Raw genomic sequence first — 22,482 nt, 5'->3', positions numbered from 1 at the left:
TCGCCAGGTGGTCATGCCACCCCACCAGGCAGGACCCGCCACCGGCTCCCGGGCATGCTCTCCCTGTAGCTGGAGCGCCATGGGCGTGTTTCAGCCGCAGAAACATAACTGACCCTCCCGTCTAGGCACTCCCTTCTAACACCAGCCATGGCCCCAAGGAGGCTGGGCCTCCCCGAGCTCACGGTCCACTGGCAATGCAGGTCAGGCCTCTGGCATCCCATGGGTCCCTGATGACCACCGCCCCCAAGGAGAGCACTGGGGCATCTCCATCCCAACTCCTGCCTTTCCTCATGCTGGGGACTTGAAGCAAGAACCCTTAGGGGCAAATGAGCACCTGTGGAGGGTCAGCTGGCCGATCCATCAGGTCTCGTGGGGTGGGTGCTGCCCTGTGGGGCCGGGGAGTGCCGCGGGCTGATCTCAGACAAACGCAGCCTAGGCTCTGAGCTCCGGTCCTGGGAATGGGCCCCTCCCCTGCCTGCAAAGCCCACCGCCGGCCAGGCCTCCCACGAGCACTTCTGCTTTCCCTGTGACCACACAGAGGGATGCGGTCTAGACAGCCACCCAGGGTGGCGCGGACACCATTTCCTGCGAAGTCGTTCCCTACCCTCTGGGCACCCCAGGTTCAGGATAGTGTCACCCTGCTTTCCTCTGGGCCCCACACCCCGTGTGGCCCAGTACCACCCGTCATGTCCCTGCCAGGGACACCTGAGCCACTACGTGCCAGACGCAGCGAGGGACACGGGCTAGGCCTGTGGCCGCCCAGGTGGGCAGGGGGCAGCTGAGGAGAGGGTACGTGTCCTGAGCCATGGGCGGCTCTCAGGGCTGCACAGACCACACCTCGGAGAATCCTCAGCACCCCTTCACTTCAGACTGCAGGAAAGTGAGGCACAGATGGCTCCCAGCCCCTGCCTGGCCCTCCCCCACACCGGGCCCTGATCCCGACAAGGCTCCCGCAGCCCTACCTCCAGGCGTGGGGCGGTGGGCACCCCGGAGAGGAAGTGCCTCTCAGAAGAGCAGAAAATGAGGTCGCCCCGGGGTGGCCACAGGTACCAGTAAAAGCAGAAGGCACATCCTCCTTCTCTCAGACCTTGTGGGCAGCCCACGTGTCGTCCCTCAGTGCTGCCTGGGCCCCGCCCCGCCTACCTCCTCTCCACATCCCCTTCAGCCTCCGGGGACCCTCCAGTCACCCACTCTGGTCCGGAAGCTGATGCACGCCCGAGAGAGGGGCGGGGAGGGGAAGTGCAGGGCCCCTGTGGGGAAGTCGCCCATCTCAGGCCCAGGAAGCACCATGTCCCAGAGCACCGACAGCGAGGGCGGCCGGCTCCTTCCCCCACAACATTCACCCACCAGACACTGACCACCGGATACCCCTCTGGAGGCAGGCAGCCCCCTGCGGGCCGGCTCCCCATCCTCACTCCCTGCCAGCAGCCATCCCCTTACCCTCTGGCTGCCTCGTCTTAGCCTTGCTCCTCACCTGTGGAAGGCCAAGGACACGCACCTGGGGGCATCGACTTCCCCATCATCCCAGCAAGAGCCTTCACAGCTGGGAAGGAGTGAGCCAAGCCACCCAAAGACACCACGGCTGTGTTGACCTCTCACGGGAACCATCCAGTACCAGGGTGTGCCAGGAGCTGCCACCGCCACCATCACCGCCACCACCACCATTGCCGCCATCATCACCACCATCACCACCATCATCATCATCATCATCATCCCTGTTCTGCAGAGAACACCCAGGCTTGGAAGCTGCCAGAAGCCACACCAGTATAGAGCAGTGGGGTCAGCAACTGATGCCAGCCTGCCCCCACCACCACCTGGAGGCTCCTCAGCGCCAGAAAGCTAAATTTCCCCTCCGATGGAGGAGACCCTGACCCAGGTGGACCCCATCAAGTCAGTAAACACAGCTGGGCATAACGGCACTCCTCACGTCTAGTGTCTTATCAAAATCACAAACTTGCTCCAAGTTAGAGTCCAGCAGCCCTTTGCAAAGGACAGGTTCTGACCAACAGCGGCCGCCTTGGAATCTCTAGGCCGTCAGATGTGTCTCGGCCTCCGGGAGACGCTGCTCTCAGGGAGGTCTGGGGCGATGCCTTCCAGAGAGATGCACGCTGCTACCCAGGGCAGTCAAGAGTGCTCCACTCACTCTGGCTAGCTTTAAAAGTGAGACGAAATCACTCACGCAAACTGAAGTCCAGGGGTGAATGAAGAGAGACCAGTTTCATGCTCAGAAGAATGTGGCTGCCAGGTTTCTGTTCAATGTCAAGCTGTCTTAGATGGGGCATCTGAAAACTCAGATGACGGTAAAACCTCATTAAAAACTACAAAACTTGTATCGCAGTTTCCAAAGCTGCAGCTTCACCCTGGCCCGTGGTCACAGGGGGGCACCAGGCGGCGGCTTTGCAGGCGGAGATGATCACCAGCCTGGCTGCTCAGGACAGGCTCCAGGCCTGGGATGCCAATCACACCCAAAGCATCCTCAGGCGACAGAAGGTTCTAGAAACATTTCAGCCATGGGGAGGGAGATTACTCAGAGGCGAGAACACACATCACAAAATTTTAGAACTGGAAGGACTTTTTCATGATCCTCTCCCAACTTGCAGCTGGAAACTCAGAGTGCCTGCCCCAGCTCACCCAGGCTGCCCCAGCCCCGTGCCCCCCACCCCACAAGATCCCCGGGGCCACCTCTCTTCTAGGCTGGAACGGCTGAGGCACGCCATACCAAGCAGCCCCCTCACACACACACCTGCGTGGACCCCACAGTCCGCAGGTGAGAGGCCCCTCAATCGTCAGCAGAAACAATTCACTGCCTCTCTGGGGGTGCCTGCCCCCCCGGCAGTAAAGCTCCCACCTGGGACAAGAGCCGGCACCCGGCGGGCAGCAGGGCCCAGGATGGAGAAGAGGACCTGCAAAGGTGATTGCTCCCTGGGGAGGGCAAAGACACGCCTGGCTTTGTGAAGGAGCCTGACCAGCTCTGCCACGCTCGCTTCCGCAGCCTCCGAAATCCCCCAAGTTCAAAAGGATGCCAGCCCAGGAATGTTTACCTTCTCGTCACTTTAACAACAGAGATTTACAATCTCGGTGTGCACCCGTCAGGAACCGGCTAAATAAACAACAACATGAGAGCACGCTACGCAGGCAGCACATCCATCCAGTCAGCGCTCACTGATGAGCACAGAGGAACACAGCGTATTATTAAATGCAAAGAGGAGCCCATAAAACAGCACTTAAATGGACGCTTATTCGTGTAAAAGAACAGCCAGGGGAGCCCAGAAGGGCAATGGGCAGCACACCCTCGGAGTCCCAGGCCCTCGCCCGCGCTGACTCCGGGATCTGGATCCGGGCAAGGAGGCAGTACCTGCTTCCGCGGGCGAGCGCGTCGGGCTGGGCGCACCTGCTCTCAGAGCCTGAGCCCCAGGCAGGCTGGCGGGACCACCTGTCACAGGCGGAGGAGGGGCGCCAGGTGTGAGCAGTGCTCGCTTCTGGGCGGGGGACTTCAGGGGCATCCGTAAATATCTTCTTTGGACTCCACTGTGTCTTCTAAATTTCTTTATGTTAGAAAATGCATTTTTCAGTGTTTTTCTCACAAAACCCTGTTGTCTCCAAACAAGAGCGGTTTCCCCAGATTCTCTCTTTCAGCCCTTTCTCCACCGGCCACCCTATATGAAGGGGAAGGTGGCCCTGAATTCTCCCAGGACCCATTCCTGCCACCCTCAGGGACACATTCCAGTCCTTCCATCCCTCAGCTGGACCAGGGCCACACTCTGGCGTCCCCAGCAGGACTTGGCTTCCTCACGCCTTCGTCTCCCTGGTGTCGCACCTCATTCACCTCCACATCTGTGCTCCCGTCGAGGTCTGACTCGTCTGTTGATCCCCCAAGAGACGCCAGAGCCTGGCTGCCTGGGTTCGAGCTCTGGGCCCCTCGCCAGCATGTGACCGGGGCCAGCAACCGAACCCCCTGCCCTCGGATTCTGAGCTGTAAGACGGAGCTGGCCTCAAAAAGTGCGCAGGCTATTTATAACACCACTTGGCACAACAGACCGTAACTTCTAATGACATTACTGACATCTCCCACGGAACGGCCGGGGCCGTCTGCTAAGCCTTTAAGGCGATCATCCAACTGCAGCTGCATCTAACCGGATAACAACAGCGGCCGTAAAAAACCAACTGTGCCAAGTTTCACAGTTTGCTCTTTCTACAATGACTCTTCCCCAGAGACACTGGTCATAGAGAGGAAGAGCTTGTCCTTGGTGCCCAAGGATACCCACCTCATCTACGCACCTCCAGGCGGCTCCACTCTCAGCCTCTGACTCTCACAGCCTGTCCTAAAAGACGTCACCTGCAGAGCGGCACCTGCTCAACCGGAGGGCAGCTGAGCACAGGTGTTGCTGACGTGGATACCGACTCATGCAGCGACCTGACACTCAGATTCCAAAGCAGAAAGTGTAAGAAGATCCACCGGGGGGTGGGGGAGGGAGAAGAGGAAGGGCTCATGCAGAGCAGCCTGTGAGAGCCAGGCCAGGCGGGGCATCCCCTGCCAGCACACTGGGCACACCTGGGGAACTGCGCTGCCTTCCAAGCGCCGGCACCACGGCTGGGCCACCCTGTGTCCCCATCCCCACTCATCATCTCTGGCGCCCAGGGAGTGAGGCCCATGGCAGGGACAGCGGGGGTCATGCACATGGGTGCCAGCCTCCCTGGACACCCGCATTTGCTCGGTGATCCCTTTATTGGTTTAACTCTCTAAAATGTTTAGTAACTGGGATGACTCAGCTGTGGCTGTCAACCAGACAGCTGTCTCTCGGAGAAAAGAAATCAAACGGCCCTCCCCAATTTAGGTGTGGCCGCACTGGCCCACCTGTAAGCAGGAGGAGGACAAGCCTCTCTCCAAAGAGCTGGAGAGCCACGCCAGGCCAGGAAGTGAGAGCAGCTGGCACAGAGCCTGGAAGTGCAGACTGTGGAATGCACGCCCCGCACCTCACCAGGCCCACCCCTAGGACCACAGCCTGGGGGCTTCCTCTCCACGGGACCTGTCCCCATGCTGGTGCTCGAGGCACAATGAGAGCCGGGCCAGGCTATGCCCTTCGCCTTGCGCCCCCAAATCTGCACACAGCCTGGCGGCCGCCTCACCCCCACATTCCCTGCCTGGTGAATTCTCCAGAGGCCTGGGGCTCAGGGGTTGCCATGGTTCACAGCTTGACCTCACGTCTGCAGTCCTTCGGGCTCCCAAGGACCATGCCCTCCCACGATGAGTTCCGGTCCAGGGTTCAGTCGATGAGTTTGATCCCTGCTCAGATGAGTGGAGGAAGGACCTCAGGAAATGATGGGTGCGGTTCCGTCCACACCAGATCTCCCCAAGCTTCCAGGGCCCGTTTCCCTTCCCGGGGAGCCCTGAGCTGCCTCGAGGACGAGAGCCTGCGAACCCTCCACAGAGCTCACTCGGAACCTGCCTGCTCATCCAAGGGGAGTGTAAGGCTCGGGCTGACGGGGCAGGGACAAAAGGATCTCACATACACGTGCACACGAACACATCACACACATATGCACACATACATCACATGTGCACATGCATCGCGCTCACACACCTGCACCAACCATACATGCTTGAACACACACACATGGAGACCAAGGAAGTGCGGAAGAGTGCAGGCAGAGGCAGAGTCCCTCATGGGTCCCACACACCTGCCTCTCACAGAGACTGCGGAAGGCGACACAGGGGCAACAAGAGCTGAGGTCCCCGGAGGGAGAGAGAGAGGGAACCCTGAAATGTGGGCCGGCCTGATTCCTTCTCAACCCAGAAGGTCCCTGGAGGGTCCACACAGTGTCCCTTGCACTGCATCCTGGAGCAGTGTCCACGGCAGCCGGCGGCCGGTTCTGACCCAGCGCAGGGTAAGATGCCCACTCGGGACTCGCAGATCCCGAAAAACAGACACGATTTGGTGCTGCAGATGATGCTTGAGAAGCGCAAGAAAGCAAAGGAGTTTCCACCTGAGGCTTTCCTCAAACACAGAAGCAACACCTCGTACTCTGCAGGACGGCCGCCACCAGACAGCAGAGAGCAACACGCGCCAGGACGACGCAGAGAAGCTGGAGCCCGGCGCACTGGGGTGGGAGCGTGAGCTGGTGCTGGTGCAGCCGCCGTGGGAAACGGAGCGGAGCTTCCTCACTAGCTGAGACCTAGAACCACAGGCAGGATCTTGAACAGATATCTGCACACTCATGTTCAGGGCAGCATCATCCACAACGGCCCAAAGGTGGAAGTAGCCCAAATGCCCATGGACGGATGAGTGGATAAAAACCGTGCTCCATCCACACAACAGGGCGTTACTCCATTCCCTGGTGGGGAAGAGGGCATTCAGTCACTCTGCAGACACCTCTGCCCTCCGCCCCTCCAAGGTGGCCGGCCAGCTTCACCATCGCCACCCAGCACTGTGCCTGGCACCTGAGGGCACCAGGAGCCAACAGGGCAGTCACTGCAAGGAGCGCAGACTGCCACTAACGAGGACCAGCGCGTGGGGACACTTGGCCCTTGACCTTTCCACAGGTCGTCTCTATGTGACACAGGAGTGACAGGAGAAGTGGCACAGCTCCCCTGCACATGGCGAGAGGTGGAGGGTGGGCAGCATCTGGGAGCATCAGAAAGTGCTGGAGTGCCAGTAGCTCACTCCCTTTCTAGAATCTTCTGCCTCTGCTAACTTGGCCCTTCTGCCAGGGCCAATGCCCCAGGGTGGACCCCTGCAAGTGGAGGATACATGCAGTACTTCACATGGGAGCGGAGCTGACAACCATCTCCAGGCGTCTAAGTGTCAAGATGGGCCACAACTTGGCCAAGAGATGCAATAATGCTTCTGGAAGGTGGACTGGGATCCCCCCCATGCCACCCAGGCCCAGGACACACCCATCGTGGCTGCCCCACCCCCACCGCAAGTCTGGGGAAGCCGGGGTGGTGGGGGGGAGGCTGTCAGGAGTCACGGTCCTGGTGTGAGCCAGGCTCCAGGAAACTTCTAGAAGACAGGATGTCAGCAGGAGGGTGCTGGCTGTCTTCTAGGCTGAGGCTCAGTCTCCCCACCATGATCTCCTGGACACACACTCCAGGCTGACATCCAGAAGAGACCTGAGGTTGGCGAGAATACAGGGGGTGTGTCTCTGTGTGCGCTGTGTGGGGTCATGTGGTGTGACAAACAAATGGCAAGCAGTAGGATATACTGGAGTCTATGAGGAAGCCATTTGGTGTAAACCTAATTCAGCCCGACCTTGTTTCTCCAAAAGGGCCTGAGCATGCATTGCACGTCTGCTTTAAGTATTTGCTGTGTCCCAAAGACAACAACAAATGGCCTTAAGGTAAAGATGCAATTTCCCCCCACATTGGCATTCCCCTAAGGATAAACGTCACTCCCTAGGTTAGGAACTGACTGCTGTGCTCATCTGTGACCACCCAGCTAGAGACAACAGACCCGCCACCCTGCTGTGTCCACCGAGACAGCAGACCTACCTGCTGTGTCCATCAATCGCTGTGCTGACAGGGCAATCTTGTGACTATTGTAAAAGGGATATTTCAATCACATGTGAAACATGTTCTTTGAGGGTATATAACCACTCTGTATACCCCACTTCTTTGGGGCCCTTCCTTCCTTGGGGAAGAAGGCCCCAGGGTAAGCTAGCCTGCAGATGTGGCTCAGAATAAACTCACCCCGATTTTGATTTATAGATTGGTTATGGATTATTTTCGCTGGCAGGTGCGTGTGTGTTCATGTGTGTGGTGTGTGCCTTTGCGCGTGCATGCATTCGTCTGGGGTGTGTGCATTTGCGCATGCGTGTTCTGACATAAAATAAGAGCTGATGGAGAACTATGGCAAGACCAGGTGAGCGCTGAGTGACACACGCACGCTGTCGGTCAGAGGAGGAGGCTGACCAGCCGCGGTCCCTACGGCTTGTTGGGAGAGAGACTCTTCCTCCACGCGGGACCCAGGACAGTTTCTGATGTGCTCTCGCCCTGAGAGGCTCATACGGGGACACCACCAGCAGCACCTCTGGCCCAAAGTGTGATGATTTCCAAAAGCTTGTTCCTACATTGACCCGCCTCTCCCCCCGACACGCATGTACACACACACACACACACACACACACACACACACACCCAGCTGAGGCACCGTGTTGGCTCCCACCACAGACATGGCACTTCCACCACAAACCACGTCATGTCCCCGGAGTTTGGGGACCGGCATCCTGCAGACCCCCAATAAGCACGGGGCGGGGGGGTGGTGCGGGCAGGGGCTGGCGCAGCCCTTGGGCCACCTAACTTTCAGGACATGACACAGAACAAGCCAGAAACATCCGTAAAGGAAGTAAACCCGCTGCCTCAATGCCACAAAGCTAATCTACAGCTTACAGACGCTTCTGGAACCCACAGCACCACCAAAGGGCGAGGACGACGACCCACGACACGGACGCCAGAAAAGATGTGCCCAAGGCCTCCTCCCTGGCAAGGGGAGGCTTTGAGGCTGAGGGCTCCCGGGTGGGGGGCTGAATTCAAAGGTCGGTCGGCCAACGCGGAAGCTCACCTGTGTCACGGGCAAGGACACATGCACAGGCCCCATCCAACAGAGGCAAGGCCGGGCCGGACACGGGGCAGCACAGCGCCCAGGGCGGGGCTGCGGGCCGCTCAGAGCCACCCGCTGTCGCTCCCGCCTCCCAGCCCGCCCAGCGAAGGCACTCCCTGAGCCCCGCTCACACCGCCCTGGCCACCGTGCATGCCCGGGGCCTGCGGTCACTCAAGCGGCCTTGAGAGTGCGGATGCCCGTGCATGGCGCATGCCCAATCAGGTCCCCGGGCCAGGAGGGATGCTGGGCGACGGAGAAGTGTGGCCGGCTAGGTCCAGCCACCGCTGGCTGCTCCTGCCCTTGCAGGGCGCCGTGAGGTGAAGCTGGGCCAGGGCAGACCCGGCACCCTCCTGCTCCCACCTTATGCATCCCGAGACACACACCCGCCTCCTACCTCCTGTTGTTAAATCCCACCTGTCCTTTGGGGCCAGCGGGACTCCAGCTCCTCCGCAGATGCTCTCTGCCTTAAATCCCCATGGCCACCGCACCCGCGAGCTCTGCCCCCCCCCCCCCCCACCCCCGACCAGCAGCAGGAGCAGCTGGCTGTCCTGCCCGCGGGCACACTCAGTCTGTGCAAGCCCTCCGGGTGATTATTACACACGCAGAAGCTTGACCACCACCGGCCAGGATGACGCAGTGTCACACTGGATCCGGCACGTTCCTCGCTGCTGGGTAAGGGTTCACTGAGCTTGTCTCTACAAGTGGCTGTGAAGTCCCCCGGACACAAGAACACGTCTTAAGGGACCTGTCCTGGCTTCCTACGGCAGCTGTCAAAAACCACCACGAACTCAGTGGCTTAAAACAACATAAATTTACTATCTCAACAGTTCTGGAGGTCAGAAGTCAGACATGGGACTCACTGAGCTGAAACCCAGGGGGTGGCTGTGCCTTCTGCAAGCTGTAGGGAGAGCCCGTTCCTTTGTCTTTTCCAGCTTCCAGGGGCCTCCTGCATTCCTTGGCACACGGCCCCTCCCTCCTTCTTCAAAGCCAGTGAAGGGGATCAGAACACACCACCCCCAGATAGACCACTGTTACTGGACACAGGGCACCACCAGCTTCCCACGAGACAAAAACCAATTGTCAGCAGGCAAGATGGTGGCAGAGAAGGGGCATTTTATCAAGCAATAAACCAGCAAATTGGAAGATGGGGGGACTGGTGTCCTAAAGAACCATCTTAAGGGGGCACAGAATCCTGCAGCAGTTATACAGGCCAGTGGGCAATAGGGGAAGGGGTTAGGAATGTTGACCCTCTGGTGCTACAGACTGGGAGTTGCCACACCAGATCTTTCAGTTGTCATTGATGATGGCTATCAGCATAGACTCTGTCCGGGAGGTCATCACATTCCTGAGGAACTCAAAAGAACAAACTTACCATCTTATCACAGCTGGGAGGTACATACACGAGCAAGGGTCATAAAATCCACAGAGCAGGTGGATCTCCTGGAGGGTGCAGATCCAGCTGGGTTAGTCAGAGGTCATTCAAAGTTACAATATGGTTTCTTTTCTACAATATGGCTTCCCTCACGTCAACCTTGTCTTGAGCCGGTATCAATACTTTGGCCTAAGGATTATTTTGAGTTGAAAGCAGTTGAGAAACAGGAAGAGCTTCCCATCCTCCCCATCGTGCTAAAAGCAGGACAAAAATTTCCCCTTGTAATATCTACCAGAGACAATACCAAGATGGGTCTGCATAACAAACCTTACTGAGCATCCCGTATCTACCATACATTTCCTAGTCATCTCCCCACAGTTTACTGCCCCAAGGAGCCCAAAGTCCCTTTCCTTTGTCTCGTCACTTCACAGTTTATCAGCCTTTGTTAAAGTGACATATAAGCCCCAAGTCTATCTGCTTCTTTACGTTTTCTTCTTTCCTGTGAAGCCCTGTGCACGTAACAATACTAAAATGCGTATGCCTTTTCTCCTGTTAATCTGTCATTTGTCCATTTAATTCGCAGGCCCCACTGACCAAACCTAAGAGAACAGAGGGACGGTTTTTCCTCCCCTACACCAGCAGCACAGCATCTTCGCTCCTCCCTGCCCTCCTCACGCTCTCTCATTAGGAATCTTGTGATTACATTTAGGGTCCACCCAGATAATCCAGGATCATCTCCTCATCTCAAAACCCGTAACTCAGTCACACCTGCAAATTTCCTTTACCAGGTAAAGTAATATCTTCCCAGGGTCCAGGGATTGGCATGTGGATGTCTTTAGAGACTAGTATTCTGCCGCCTGCAGACCCTATCTGACCTCTGCTGCCATTTGGTAATGAGACCCAGGATAAGCACAACTTCTGATTTCTTTTTTTCTAGAAAATAACTATGTTTTTAGGGATCTCCCAATTTCTTGATGCTGCGAAGTAATTAATATATACTCCGTAATTCTGCAAAGTCCGAACAGAACCTGTCTGTCTCCTGAGGGCTGAGCCAGCAGCCTGAGAGCCCAGAGCCCTCCTGGGTGCCACGCAGGATGGGGGGCAGCTGGGGGCGTCTTCCCACCTTGAGGACAGGGTGGGAGGAGTCGAGGCAGAAATCCAGGCTAGGAAAAGTCAGGATAAAGGCAACGGTCAGGCAGCATGGATTTTAAGAATGCTGGTTGAATAAAAATGCAAATGACTATTAAGAGAAACTGGAAAATAACAAGGAAACCAGCACATTCCACAGCAATCTGGACTTGAGGAGTCATTCAGATGCAAATTTTACCCCAATTTTGGAAGGATTACAAGTGCCCCCATTCAGAGCCCATTCCTATGTAAATACCAACCGCAGCCTCTCCCTGCACAGCCCCCAGCCCCGCACTTGCTGCCTCTGTTTCTTTTCATGGGCCCTCTAAACACGGGCGGCCTTTTCAAGCAGGCACTGCCCGAGTTTCTGGTGTGGTTGTCACCCCCTCCAGGGCTCGACCCCCACCCCCCCGGGACGACACTCTCCCCAGATCTCAGACTTCCACACGCTTGGGCCTGCTGGACATGGTGGCATGCATGGCTCACTGTACAGACCACGTTTCAAGGAAGACCTGGACGGCAGCCACACCTGGTCCTTCGTGTAGAGCCGCCAGGGCCTGGAGGGGTCCCGGGGACCACTGTGTCCCGCCCAGCCCACCACCAGCCCCTGGATGGCCCCACTTGGGCATCTGCCAGGGCCACATCCACAGGTGGCAGGTCAGTTGGTGCCCACAGCCTCCACCCGCTTCCTTACAGAGTGCAGGTGAAATGGAGAAACCAAGAGACGGAGGCGATCCTAACGATAAAGGAAGGTGGAGAACACTCCAGCCCGGTGCCCAGAACCAGCCTCCAAGAAGAGGAACCAGGAGCATCCCCAGGCCAGCAGAGCACCCAGCCGACCACAGCCTCAGCCCCGGATGCTCGTTGACCAGCTGGACGGACAGAAGGACTCCTCTGGTCCTCAAGAAGGGTGGCCAGTCATCCGGGCCCCAGTCACTCAGGCTGGGGACAGAAGGACACCTGCTTGCTTGCTCAGCTCCCTTCCACTCAACCGAGCTGTGAGCCTTGGGAAAACGAAAGCATGTCTACACAGATAAGAAATGCAGGATGTGCTCGGCGCTTGGCCCCTCTGTGCACAACCTCCGTGTCCACAAAGTGGGCATGGCCGGACGTCCCCCCATTATGAGGGGGATTCAGCACGCTCACACACGGCAAGCACTCAGAGAAAAACTCGAACTCTGATTTCTACACACTCCTGTGCCTAGTAGTTTGCAGGTCCTTGGAGTTTTCCTAAGAGAAAATACACCATCTGTAAAGAAAGAGGGAAACCCCAAGCCCCTGGCAGCAAACCCTAAAGAGCCAAGCCCTGCGGCCCGCCCGGTGGCCTCACCTCTCCCGGGGCCGGGCTCGCAGACAGCTCCCTGACCCTGTGCCGGCCACGGGCAGGACGGCGCTCAGGACACAGGCTGGCCGGCCGCCCCATCCTCACGGGGTCCTCTGCTGCCCAGGGTGTCTGTCCCGACGCCATGGGGTCCAGGGGCACAGGTGGGGCGGGGCCACGGGGCCGGCCACAAGGCACCCTTCAGCAGGGGACAAGGCCCCAGTGAGCTTCCCTCGGGCGTGGAACACGCTCGCCCCATTCTCTCCCTTTGAATGGCGGGCTGTGCGCGATGTGGGCCCGATTGTTCTCCTCTGTGGGCTCATTCAGGGCCCTGGCAGAGGAAGAAGGAAGGAGCTCTTGTCCCTGGGAGAAAGGCCCTTCGGTACCCTGGGGGAGGGAGAAGGGGTCTCGCCAAGGGCCAGCCCCTCAGTGCTTGAGGACCACGCAGGCCTGGCCATGGCAGTCCCCGAGCGCCTCCGGCTCCAGGGCAAGGACAAGCGAGCCAACCCTCTCCCGGGTTCCCCTGTAGAGCCTGGGCAAGTGCTCAGCACCCCCACTTCCCCCTGAGGTCAGAGTCCAGCCGTAAAAGCGGGGAGTCGAGGTGCCTGGTGGGGTGGTGAGAGTGAATGAGGGCGTGATGTGTGCAAGGCGTTCCCGACTCCTAGCCACGGCACAGCTGGGTGGAGTGACACCAACCCAGGACAAGTGCTGGCACAGAAGCACCCACTGTCCCGGGCTGCAGGCCTGGCCGCCTCCTGACCACAGCCCATCAGCACCTCTCCAGGGACTGTCGCATGGTGTCTGAGGGGTGGGTGGGGCCGGGCCGTCCCATTACCCTGCAGGGCCTGGAAGGAGGCACACTGTGAGGCAGCAGGCAGGCCCAGCCTCCCAGACCACGGCCTCCAGCCCCGCACCCAGCACTGACCCCCCAGCACACCCCTGCCCACAGGCTGAGCCTCTGCAGTCACTGCTGCCACCAGCAACCCCATCCTCCTTGAGGGGAGGATACTGTCCTGGGACATGGCGGCCCTTGGTGATGGTGGGCACCAACCCACGTCTGCCGCCTGAAATGGGCACAGGCTCCAGGTGCTCATGGCTGTCACCAGGACAGAGGTCTGGCTGACGTGTCTAGGGCGGAAGCAAGCAGGAAGGTGACCTGGGTGGGGGGACACAGGTAACTGCCACACACTGAGTGTTTGAGCCTCGGTCATAAGTGAGACGGGGACTGGCCGTACCTGTCTGATGGACGGACGCTGTAGAAGAGGTCCACGCCCCGCCCAGGCAGGACGGAAACCCGCTTGGTCCCAGACCCCAAGTCTAAAATCCCTTCAGCCCAGCAACCAAGGTGCGAGTCCATCCCACCTGCAGCAACAGCACCCAGGTGGCTGCCAGCACGACGGGCCTTGTCCCTTCCAACTGGACAGTTTCTCATAATCCACAGAGGCCGTGGGAGCGGGTGAATCTACTCGAGGTGCGGTAAGACTGTGACAAGGAGGAGTGACAGATGTACACCCTGCGGAGGACGGACCCATGGACTCCAGGCACCTGCCCCAGTGACCTCTCGTACCTCCTTCCCCTGCAAGGAGCCTTTGGTGACAACGCCTTGAGCGTCAGCTCAGAGACAAGAGGCAGGAGAGGCAGGATGGATGCGGCTGGTGCTCAGGGGGCTCGGTAGGAATGTCACGCCCCGGCCTGGCTGGGGGACGACCTTCAGAGGCTCCCAGGGCCTCGTGATGCTCATTGGAAGCCCAAGAAGGCACACTCAAGGACATCTGCCGAGGAAGCCGCATGACTGCGCCCCTCACCAGTGTCAGAGCTGGGTCACCAAATTAGAGAAAATATTAATCCATCCATCGTGAGTGTAAAGCTGCTCCCGTCAAACCAGCATGAAGAAAAGGCTTATTCTGGCCGTTGTGAGAGACTAACATTTCTGGCTTTAAAGGTATTCTCGTGCAATGAGCTCAAGAATTCCTTATATCCTTCAACTACAATTATAAATAATTTATGAAGTTTAAGACATTTACCAAGTCTGCAATATGGTTGAGAATTTTAGGATATTCTCATGGATTTATAATACACAGGTCATCTGTTTTAAAAAATCGGATTTTTTGAATCCTCTTTCTCTTTAAGATCTAGCTGCTGAGGGTGGAAACCACTCTGGTCTGCAAACCGCCTCTGAGGATAACTAGCTCTGAAGGCAATTCTCGTAAAGCAGCTGTGATATTAAAAGAAACACTTGCACCTGGGTAACATATTTCTTCAGTGATTAAAGATTTCACAAAAAAATTAAGGTGCCAAAGAGAAGCTATGGGTTTCCAAGAACAGCCTCACCATCCACAAATAATGAGATGCGAAGTTTGGTTTCACTTCCATTTCAAAGTGTTCCTCCCTCAGCACTGGCTCAGCCCGAGAGACAGACCTCAAGAGACAGACCTCAAGAGAGATAGACATCAAGATCATCGCAGCCCACAGACCCCAGGCCCCAAGGTGCATCGATGGGTCAACTTGACTTACAGTAAAAAGCAAGAGAAGTGTCTATTTTTAAAAACCTATTTACAGGTCCCGTATTTTCCATTTACAAAAAAGTTAGCAGTGAACGCAACGCACCAATTTTGGCCAAATGAACACCAACCCACCCATGTTCAAGATCACCACATCTTAGTATCAATTTTAAGCATTAACGCAATCCTTGTTAGCCCAAGAACACACTACAGAGTAATTCTGCCCTGAGTGACGGCCTTGGTCACAGCCACAAAGCACTCGCACCAGCTAGGGCGAGGAGAAGCACCAGTGACACGGACCAGCCAGCCTGCAGCTTACCAGGAACGGTCCAGACAGACGACGGAGGCCCAGGGGTTCATCAGCTCCCTCTCAACATGACCCTTGTCGGGCGGGCAACCAGGATACAGGCTTCTCTCCCACAGACTCCTCACCTGCACACGCACTAGGCACTGATGTTCCCAGCCACTCTGCCCCCACTGGCCCTGCCCTCTGCTCAGGCACCCAGGGGGGCCTCCACAGCCTTCAAATGCAGCCCAGGCCCTTCTGGGAAAAGTGCCCTTCATCTTCCAGAAAAATGAGCCTCTCAGGGGTGTGCGTGGTGGACAGGCCATCGTGGGGCTCTCTGGGGTCTGCCTGGTAGATGGGCCATCGTCTGGCTGGAGGAATTGTGCATTTCCCAGGCAGACAACCCCAAGGCCCTGAGACAAGAGAGTGCAGCACATTAAGACACATCCAGAGGAGTGATGTGGCAGTTGTGCTGATACAGAGGGTGACCCTGGGCTCTGGCCACAGCACCTGGGCCATGCTGTGTTAGGCTGCCCTGGCCACAAGAAAGGGGCACAGGGAGCCAGAGGTAGGAAGACAGATCCACCAACCCCCTCAGCCCTGGGGTCTCCTCCGGGGGCTGTAGGGTCCCAAGCGCCCGGCACCCTCCGTCCACATGGCTGTGGCTGCTTCCTGTCCGCACGGACCCTGGTTCCTCCCTCCATTTCAGCCCCTACACCAGGCCTACGATTTCTGCTTCCAGCTTTCCCACCCAAGCAGGCACGAAAACCCTGTCAAACTTTGGCCTCTGCTCAGCAGCGCCACCCCAGGCTCCACTGCGAGGACAGAGGGCTGCAGCTGGCCCAAGGCGCAGGCTGCGACCCCCTCACGCAGGGGTCACCACCCAGAGGGCAGGGAGGAGGCGGATGCCAGGGGATTGACAGCGCCTCCCGGGGCACCGGTCCACGGCTGTGTTTACACGTCTCTCTTCCCCCTGGATGTGCGGCTCTGTGTGCACATGCCCGAATCATGTAGGTGATGGACGCACAGACCCTCACATGTGAGGCTGGCGAGACCCTCCCCAGCCAGGGCACCAGGAGCATGCCACGTGGCCTTCCCTCCCCTGCTGGCCGTGGCCTCTGGCCCCCGACTCGGTTCACTTCTCCCACGTGGCCCAGGTCACATCAGCGCGAGTGCAATGGGACAGGCTCTGCTGGACACAAGCCTGGGGGACGAAGGGGGCAGGGGAGGGGCTGCCTAGCGCTCATCGCTGGGGCTGGGCAGCACAGAAGAATGATAAGGGAGCCGGGCACCCACAGGACCCCAGAGGAGAGGAACCGGGCGCCCGCAGGATCTCAGAGGAGGGTGGTGCTCACAATCTGAAAGATCAGAACAAACTGCCTGTCTGCCCGGGGTCACCGTCCTCCACTGACTAGAAACAGAGTCCACGGGGAAATCTGGAAACAGATGAGGTTCATTTCCACAGCCACCCAACAGCTGGCAAAGAATCGGGACCCCCGACCCTGTGAGCTCTCCTGTTAGGAGCCCAACAGCCCAGGGGGTTACGATGCATGCAGCCCTGCAGGAGATTCACACCAGACAGCCCTCCTTGCACCCGCCCAGTGAGGGAACAGACCAGACCACCGGGCACAAACGGCACAGCGCTGGGCCGGGTTCACATGCCCCAGGCAAACTCCCAGTCGGGGGTGCCAGGTACTGTCTGCAAACTCCCGAGGACAGTGCATCACACAGGCCACTCCCCCAGGCCACTCCCCCGTGTGCATAAGCCCAGAGCCCCAGGAGCACTTCTCACAGTGGGGTGTCGCCTCCCACCCAGCGTCAGCTGCTCTCTGTCCTCCCCTCGGGAATGGCTCCTCCTCCTCCCCCCCCCGGGGCCTGTTCTCCATTCCCCCCACCCCCCCCCCCCCTCCCCCCCAGCCACGAGGCCGGCTCATCGTCCTCCGCCCACAGGAAGGCTCCCGGTTCACCTTCCTCTGACCTCGGCCCAGACGGGCTGCACTCTGGTCTGATTATTCCTGCACAGTCTCCAGTCACACAGGTGTCTAGGACAAAGGAGCCCGCCCCGTGAAACGCATCTGGACCCCACCTGCCATGACTGCCACCTGTAGATCAGGCTGGGCCACCAGCAGCTGCCAAGGAGAACCTGCTGGGGTACAGAGTGTGGACAGTCCCGGCCCGCAGCACCGACGCCCACTCACCCCATCCTACCCACGCCCACCTCTGCTGAGGCGACCTCCTCAGGCGAGTCTGCTAGTTGTCACTCCTGTGTGGGGTCAGGTGTGGGAAGCTCAAGGCACATCTCCACCTGCAGAGTGGGTGGGACCAGGGCCACCAGAGGCACTGGCCCTGGCCTCAAGGGCCCAGGTGGGTGCGGCCGGCCCAGCTGGGGCAGCACAGCCGGAGCTGGGCACCAAGGGCATCTGAGGGACACAGAGGGTGTCTGGGGGACAGAGAGGATGCCCAGGGGACACAGACAGCATTTGGGGAGAGGGCATCTGGGGCGCTGCCTCCAATAGGGCCTGAGTCAGTGCCCAGGTGTGAGCTACTGAGGGCAGCCAAGGTCAGACATGGGGAACCTGGATACAGCAGCACACACACACGCCAAGGGCACACGCACGGGCCAGTCACGTGTTATCTTGCCACCCCCTCGGCAAACTCTCTCTCCCTTTAGCGCCTTATCCCTTGGACATGGTGATGTCACTTGCTGAACAACCTTTTGAAATTCCGCATGCACACAGGGGCACTGGCACACAGCTCGACGGCCTTGTGTCCTTTCTCACCTGGCCCTCCCTCGCACCTCCACCACCCTCCCGCCCGCTGCCCCGGGCAGCACAGCCCCCAAGCGTCCACCCAGTCTTCCTCTGCCCGGGGGCCACGAGAAACGCGTAACACACACACACACACACACACACACAGCCACAGGGGCGCATACGGGAGCGCTCCTGCTGCATGTCATCGTGCACAAGAACAGGCCAGCAGGCCCAACAGGAGACTCCCCGAAGGAAAGCAGTTTACACGAGACCAAAGTACCACAAGGTGAAGTCCAACCTGTCAGTCAAAGGACAGACTATTGAATAACCAGCGCTGGTGCACTGGGAGGAAAGAAAGCTGGACGCCCCCCTCAAACTTCTCATTCCACGTGATGCATGCGCGTTCCCAACACGCTGAGGAGCTGAGCTCCAGAACACAAGCAATAAAACCCTGCCAGGAAATCGGGAGACAGCCCTTTATCTTCCTGACAGACACGGCTGCCCACAAGTCGCGCGCGAGAGACACGGTCGATGCAACCTGATTTCATCTCGACAGCAAGTGACACCGTAGCAGAAGCAGCTAGCAAGCCACAGAACCGGGAATGCACGTTCTCAAGGAGCACAGGAGACGGTCACCGATGTCGGGAACAAATGAACAGCCCCTACCAACAGGCAAGGAGAGGGAAACATCTCAGAGAAACTTGGGCAACGAGCACCAACGGGCCGTTCATGGACGGAGAGATGCAACCGCAAGGGCTCTCTGAGCGAACACCCACAGTCACGGGGACCCAGGGGGACCTGCGTCCCGTAACAGCACGTAGCTGTGCCCTCCCAGACCCACACAGTCGGGAGGACCCCTCACGCCCTCAACTGAAAGCATGCTGGGACCAGGTACGTACTCTTCCTCACCGGGCAAGACAAACTGTTAGACCTTTGTGGAGACTGATCTGGCAAGATGTATAAAACAGAGAGAGACACGCCCTGACCCAGCGGGGCGGCTCCCTGAAATCCATGCACCCACTTACAGCCCCGTGCGCGTGGCCGGCCGTGTACGCAGCGCTGTTTATACTGGCTGCACTCTTTTCCTGCGGCAGCTCTAACAAACGACCACACGCCGGGTGGCTGAGAACAACAGAAATCTGCTCTCTCGCAGTGCTGGAGGCCAGGTCTGAAGCCAGTTTCATGGCGCTGAAATCACGGTGGCAGCAGGGCTGTGATCCTCAGAGGCTCTGGGAGAAGTTCCTTGCCTCTTCCGGCTCCTGGTGGCTGCTGGCATCCCCGGGTTTGTGGCCACTGTATTAGTCAGGGTCCCCAGAGAACCAGAATCAATAGGACGTGTAGAGAGAGAAAGAGATTTATGACAGTGAATCGGATCACGTGATCACGGAGGCTGAAGAGCCCCAGGTCTGCAGTCAGCAGGCTGGAGACCCAAGGGAGCTGACGGCGCAAGATCCAGTCCAGGTCCAAGTCTGAAGGCAGGAGAAGACCGACGTCCCAGCTCAAAGACAGCCACACCAAGAGAGGGAATTCTCCCTTCTTCTGCCTTTCTGCTCCTTTCAGGCCCTCAACTGATCGGTTGAGGCCCACCCACATGGGGGAGGGCCAGCTGCTTACTCAGTCTGCAGATTCTAATGCTAATCTCACCTAGAAACACCCTCCGAGGCACACCCAGAATCAGGTTTGACCAAGCATCTTGGCACCGGTGGCCCAGTCAAGCTGGCACATAAAATTAGTGTCACGCCCACAGCACTCAAATCGCGGCTTCCATCTTCCTGTCACCTTCTCCTCTTGTCTTTCAAATCCCTGCTGCCTCTCTAGCGCAAGGACACTTGTGATGGAGTTCAGGGCCCACCAGACAACCCAGGTCACCTCCCCATCTCAAGAGCCTTAACTGCAGAGTCGCTACTTCTGGAGAAGGTAACACTCAGAGGTCCCAGGGATTAGAAGCTGACCTCACTGGGGCCGTTCTTCGGCCTATTACAAGGGACCGGAAGACCAACCCTGGAGCCTGAGTGAGTGGCTCCGGGTGGGCTTGGTCCAAGTTCATAATGGAACATGGGCCGGTCAGTAACCAACGCCCCCAACAGGGCAAGAAGACGAGATGCACAATCTCATCTCCATAACGAACTCGACCGGGCCTCGCTCGGGGTGTAGAGAGCACAGAGGGCAACTCCGCTACCCACGGAGTTTTCCTGCAAAAGCGAGTGCCCCTTTGACCCACAGGTGTGGGCCGTCCATGCCCTGGGCTCACGCCTTCCAACAGGGCAGTGAAAAGTGCGGATGAAGGTATGGAGAGAGTCCCTCTGAGGCTCACCCGGAGGACGGCGGTGCCTCCTTCTTCAACCCACCCCCCCACCCCCGCTCCCCAAACACACCGCCCTGAGACGCAAGGCAAAGTCCAGGCCAGGGAGCGGGCTCTGCCTTGCCCACACTCCCAAGCCCCGCCTCCAGACGCCTTAGTGCCCAGCCCCTGGGAGTGCCACACAGGGCTCAGCTGGGGTGCACCCCCAGACTCGCATCCCTGGATGCTGCCCACAGCCTCTCCCTTCCCACGCAGCCACTCGGCCAGGTCTCCCATCTGTCAAGGGCCACCTCACCCCCACGGGCCCATCCTCATGGCCCGCACGGGCCAGCCTCATCTGACGGACGCATGAATGAGGGAGGTTCCCCGGCGAGGAGGCCCAACTCCCGGAAGGACTCAGCGCTCTGTCTCCAGCCAGGACCCAGCCCTCGGGGCTGTCCTCAGGCCCTCCCTGACTCCAGGCATGGCTCCCAGGGCCTCCTCCCCTCCAAACTTCACGTGTCCCCAAACCATGCTCCCCGCCTCCCAAGGTTGGGATGCCTCCCAGTGGAGCTGACCCCTAAGTCGACCCTCCATCCTTCCAGTTGCTCAGCCAAAACCTGGGTGCGTCCTCGGCCCCCACCCCACTCCAGATGCAGCCAGGCAGCAAATCCCCTCGGCCCCACCTCCAAATACATGCCCATCAGGCCATCCTCCCACCCCCACTGCTGCACCCTAGCCCAAGCCACCACCTCTCTCCTGGATCACCTCACAGACTCCTAGTGGGATGCCCTGTCCTGTCCTCCATGATCAATTCTCCTCGGAAACCAGCAGTCCTGTCTGAACCCTCAGCTTTCAGGGCTCCCATCTCGGTGTCCCTGAGCACCAAGAAGCTCACCATCTACCTTATCTGCTCTCACCTCCCCCCAACAATGGAGGCATACTCCTGACACAGGGCCTTTGCATATGCTGTTCCCTGTGCTTAGAACCATCCTCCCCAAACCCAGGCACAGCTCCTGTCTTTTCAACCAACTGTCCTTCTCGGCAAGGCCTCCTGGGGCCCCTTCTCCACTTGATTTCTCTTCTCGGCAGCCATCACCACCTGACCCCCTTACATCTGACTTACTGATCCCGTTTGCAGACCATCTTCCAGGGCACCAGAATACTTCTTCCACATGGAGGCCCTGGTGCCTAGAATGTGTCAGGCCCAGCTTGGGAGTTCAGTACACTGTGGAGTGATGGGCCCCAGAGGGACCTGCCCTCCCCTGGAGGTTGTGGTAGAGCCAGGGCTTGCTGACCTGGGCCCTGCCATCCCGTCGCCAGGAGCACAGCCACCAGGGGCCATGGCTCTGCACGCGCTCCCTGTGTGCGTTCGCACAGCAGAGCAGGGCAGATGCAAAACCCCAAGGCCCGTGCACGGGCATGGAAAAGTGTGGGACGCACCAGCAAGTCATCTAATGAAAGGCTCGTTTCACTGGTGTCACCCAGCAGCGTGACAGCATTGCCACGTGCCCACTCTTCTCAGAGAAAAACGGGCCTCTGTGGGATATAAATAGCCTGGCCACATGTGGCGGCCCTGTGGGTCTCCCTGCGGACTTGGGCCATGTGCCCTGCAGCTGCTCAAACGGCAGCCCCATCCAGCAGCGTGTCAGCGGGACTCCCAGGAGCAGGAGAGGGTTAAACGGGGATCCCTCCGCCCACCGGAACATGCAGCGGTTCATCGAAGCCGGCGCTGGCGTGCGGCCCCACTCACAACCAACATGGGCAGGATCCAGTCCTAAGAGGAAAATCAGGCTGCAGACGCATGCACGCTTTCTTATGCACAGCAACAGGGAGGCAGAAGCCCAGACAACTGGGAGCCTGGACAACAGGGAGTCCAGACAACGGGGAGACTAGATACTGGGGAGCCTGGATAATGGGGAGCCCAGAGAACACGCAGCCTGGATAATGGAGAGCCCAGATAACAGGGAGCATGGAAGACAGGGAGCCTGGACAATGGGGAGCCTGGATAACGGGGAGCCTGGGCAGTGGGACGCCTGGCTGGCCTTTGAGGGCAGCACGTGCTCCCCACAGGAGAGCTCTGGGTTTCTGTTTGGGAGAAACGCGATCTGAGCAGGAAACCCATTTCTTCCACAGGGCCCAGCAGCCCATTGGTAAACTGTCCACAGAAATGCAAAAACACTAGCACGTCAAGCTGGTTTCAAGGTACTATTACTCATCAGTGCCTCCCAACCCCACGGGCTGGG

At 58.6% G+C, this 22,482-nt stretch overlaps 1 protein-coding gene across 5 annotated transcripts in view; it reads right to left on the bottom strand.

The window, feature by feature from the left end:
* LOC124241393 (semaphorin-4D-like) overlaps nt 1-22,482 on the bottom strand; it is a 92,027-nt gene that overhangs the window by 42,142 nt on the left and 27,403 nt on the right. The window contains exon 1 of one of the 5 annotated variants that reach the window (XM_046665156.1): nt 963-983. The exons of the other annotated variants lie outside the window; for them this stretch is intronic. The gene's annotated coding sequence lies outside the window, so the exon portion shown is untranslated. Of the gene's footprint in view, nt 1-962; nt 984-22,482 lie in introns of those variants that run through there. 5 annotated transcript variants of the gene reach the window in all.

This window comes from Equus quagga, chromosome 6, assembly GCF_021613505.1.
Source record: "Equus quagga isolate Etosha38 chromosome 6, UCLA_HA_Equagga_1.0, whole genome shotgun sequence".
NCBI lineage: Eukaryota > Metazoa > Chordata > Mammalia > Perissodactyla > Equidae > Equus > Equus quagga.
Note: the sequence above shows the minus strand (reverse complement) of the source record. Positions and strands in the feature narration are given on the sequence as shown.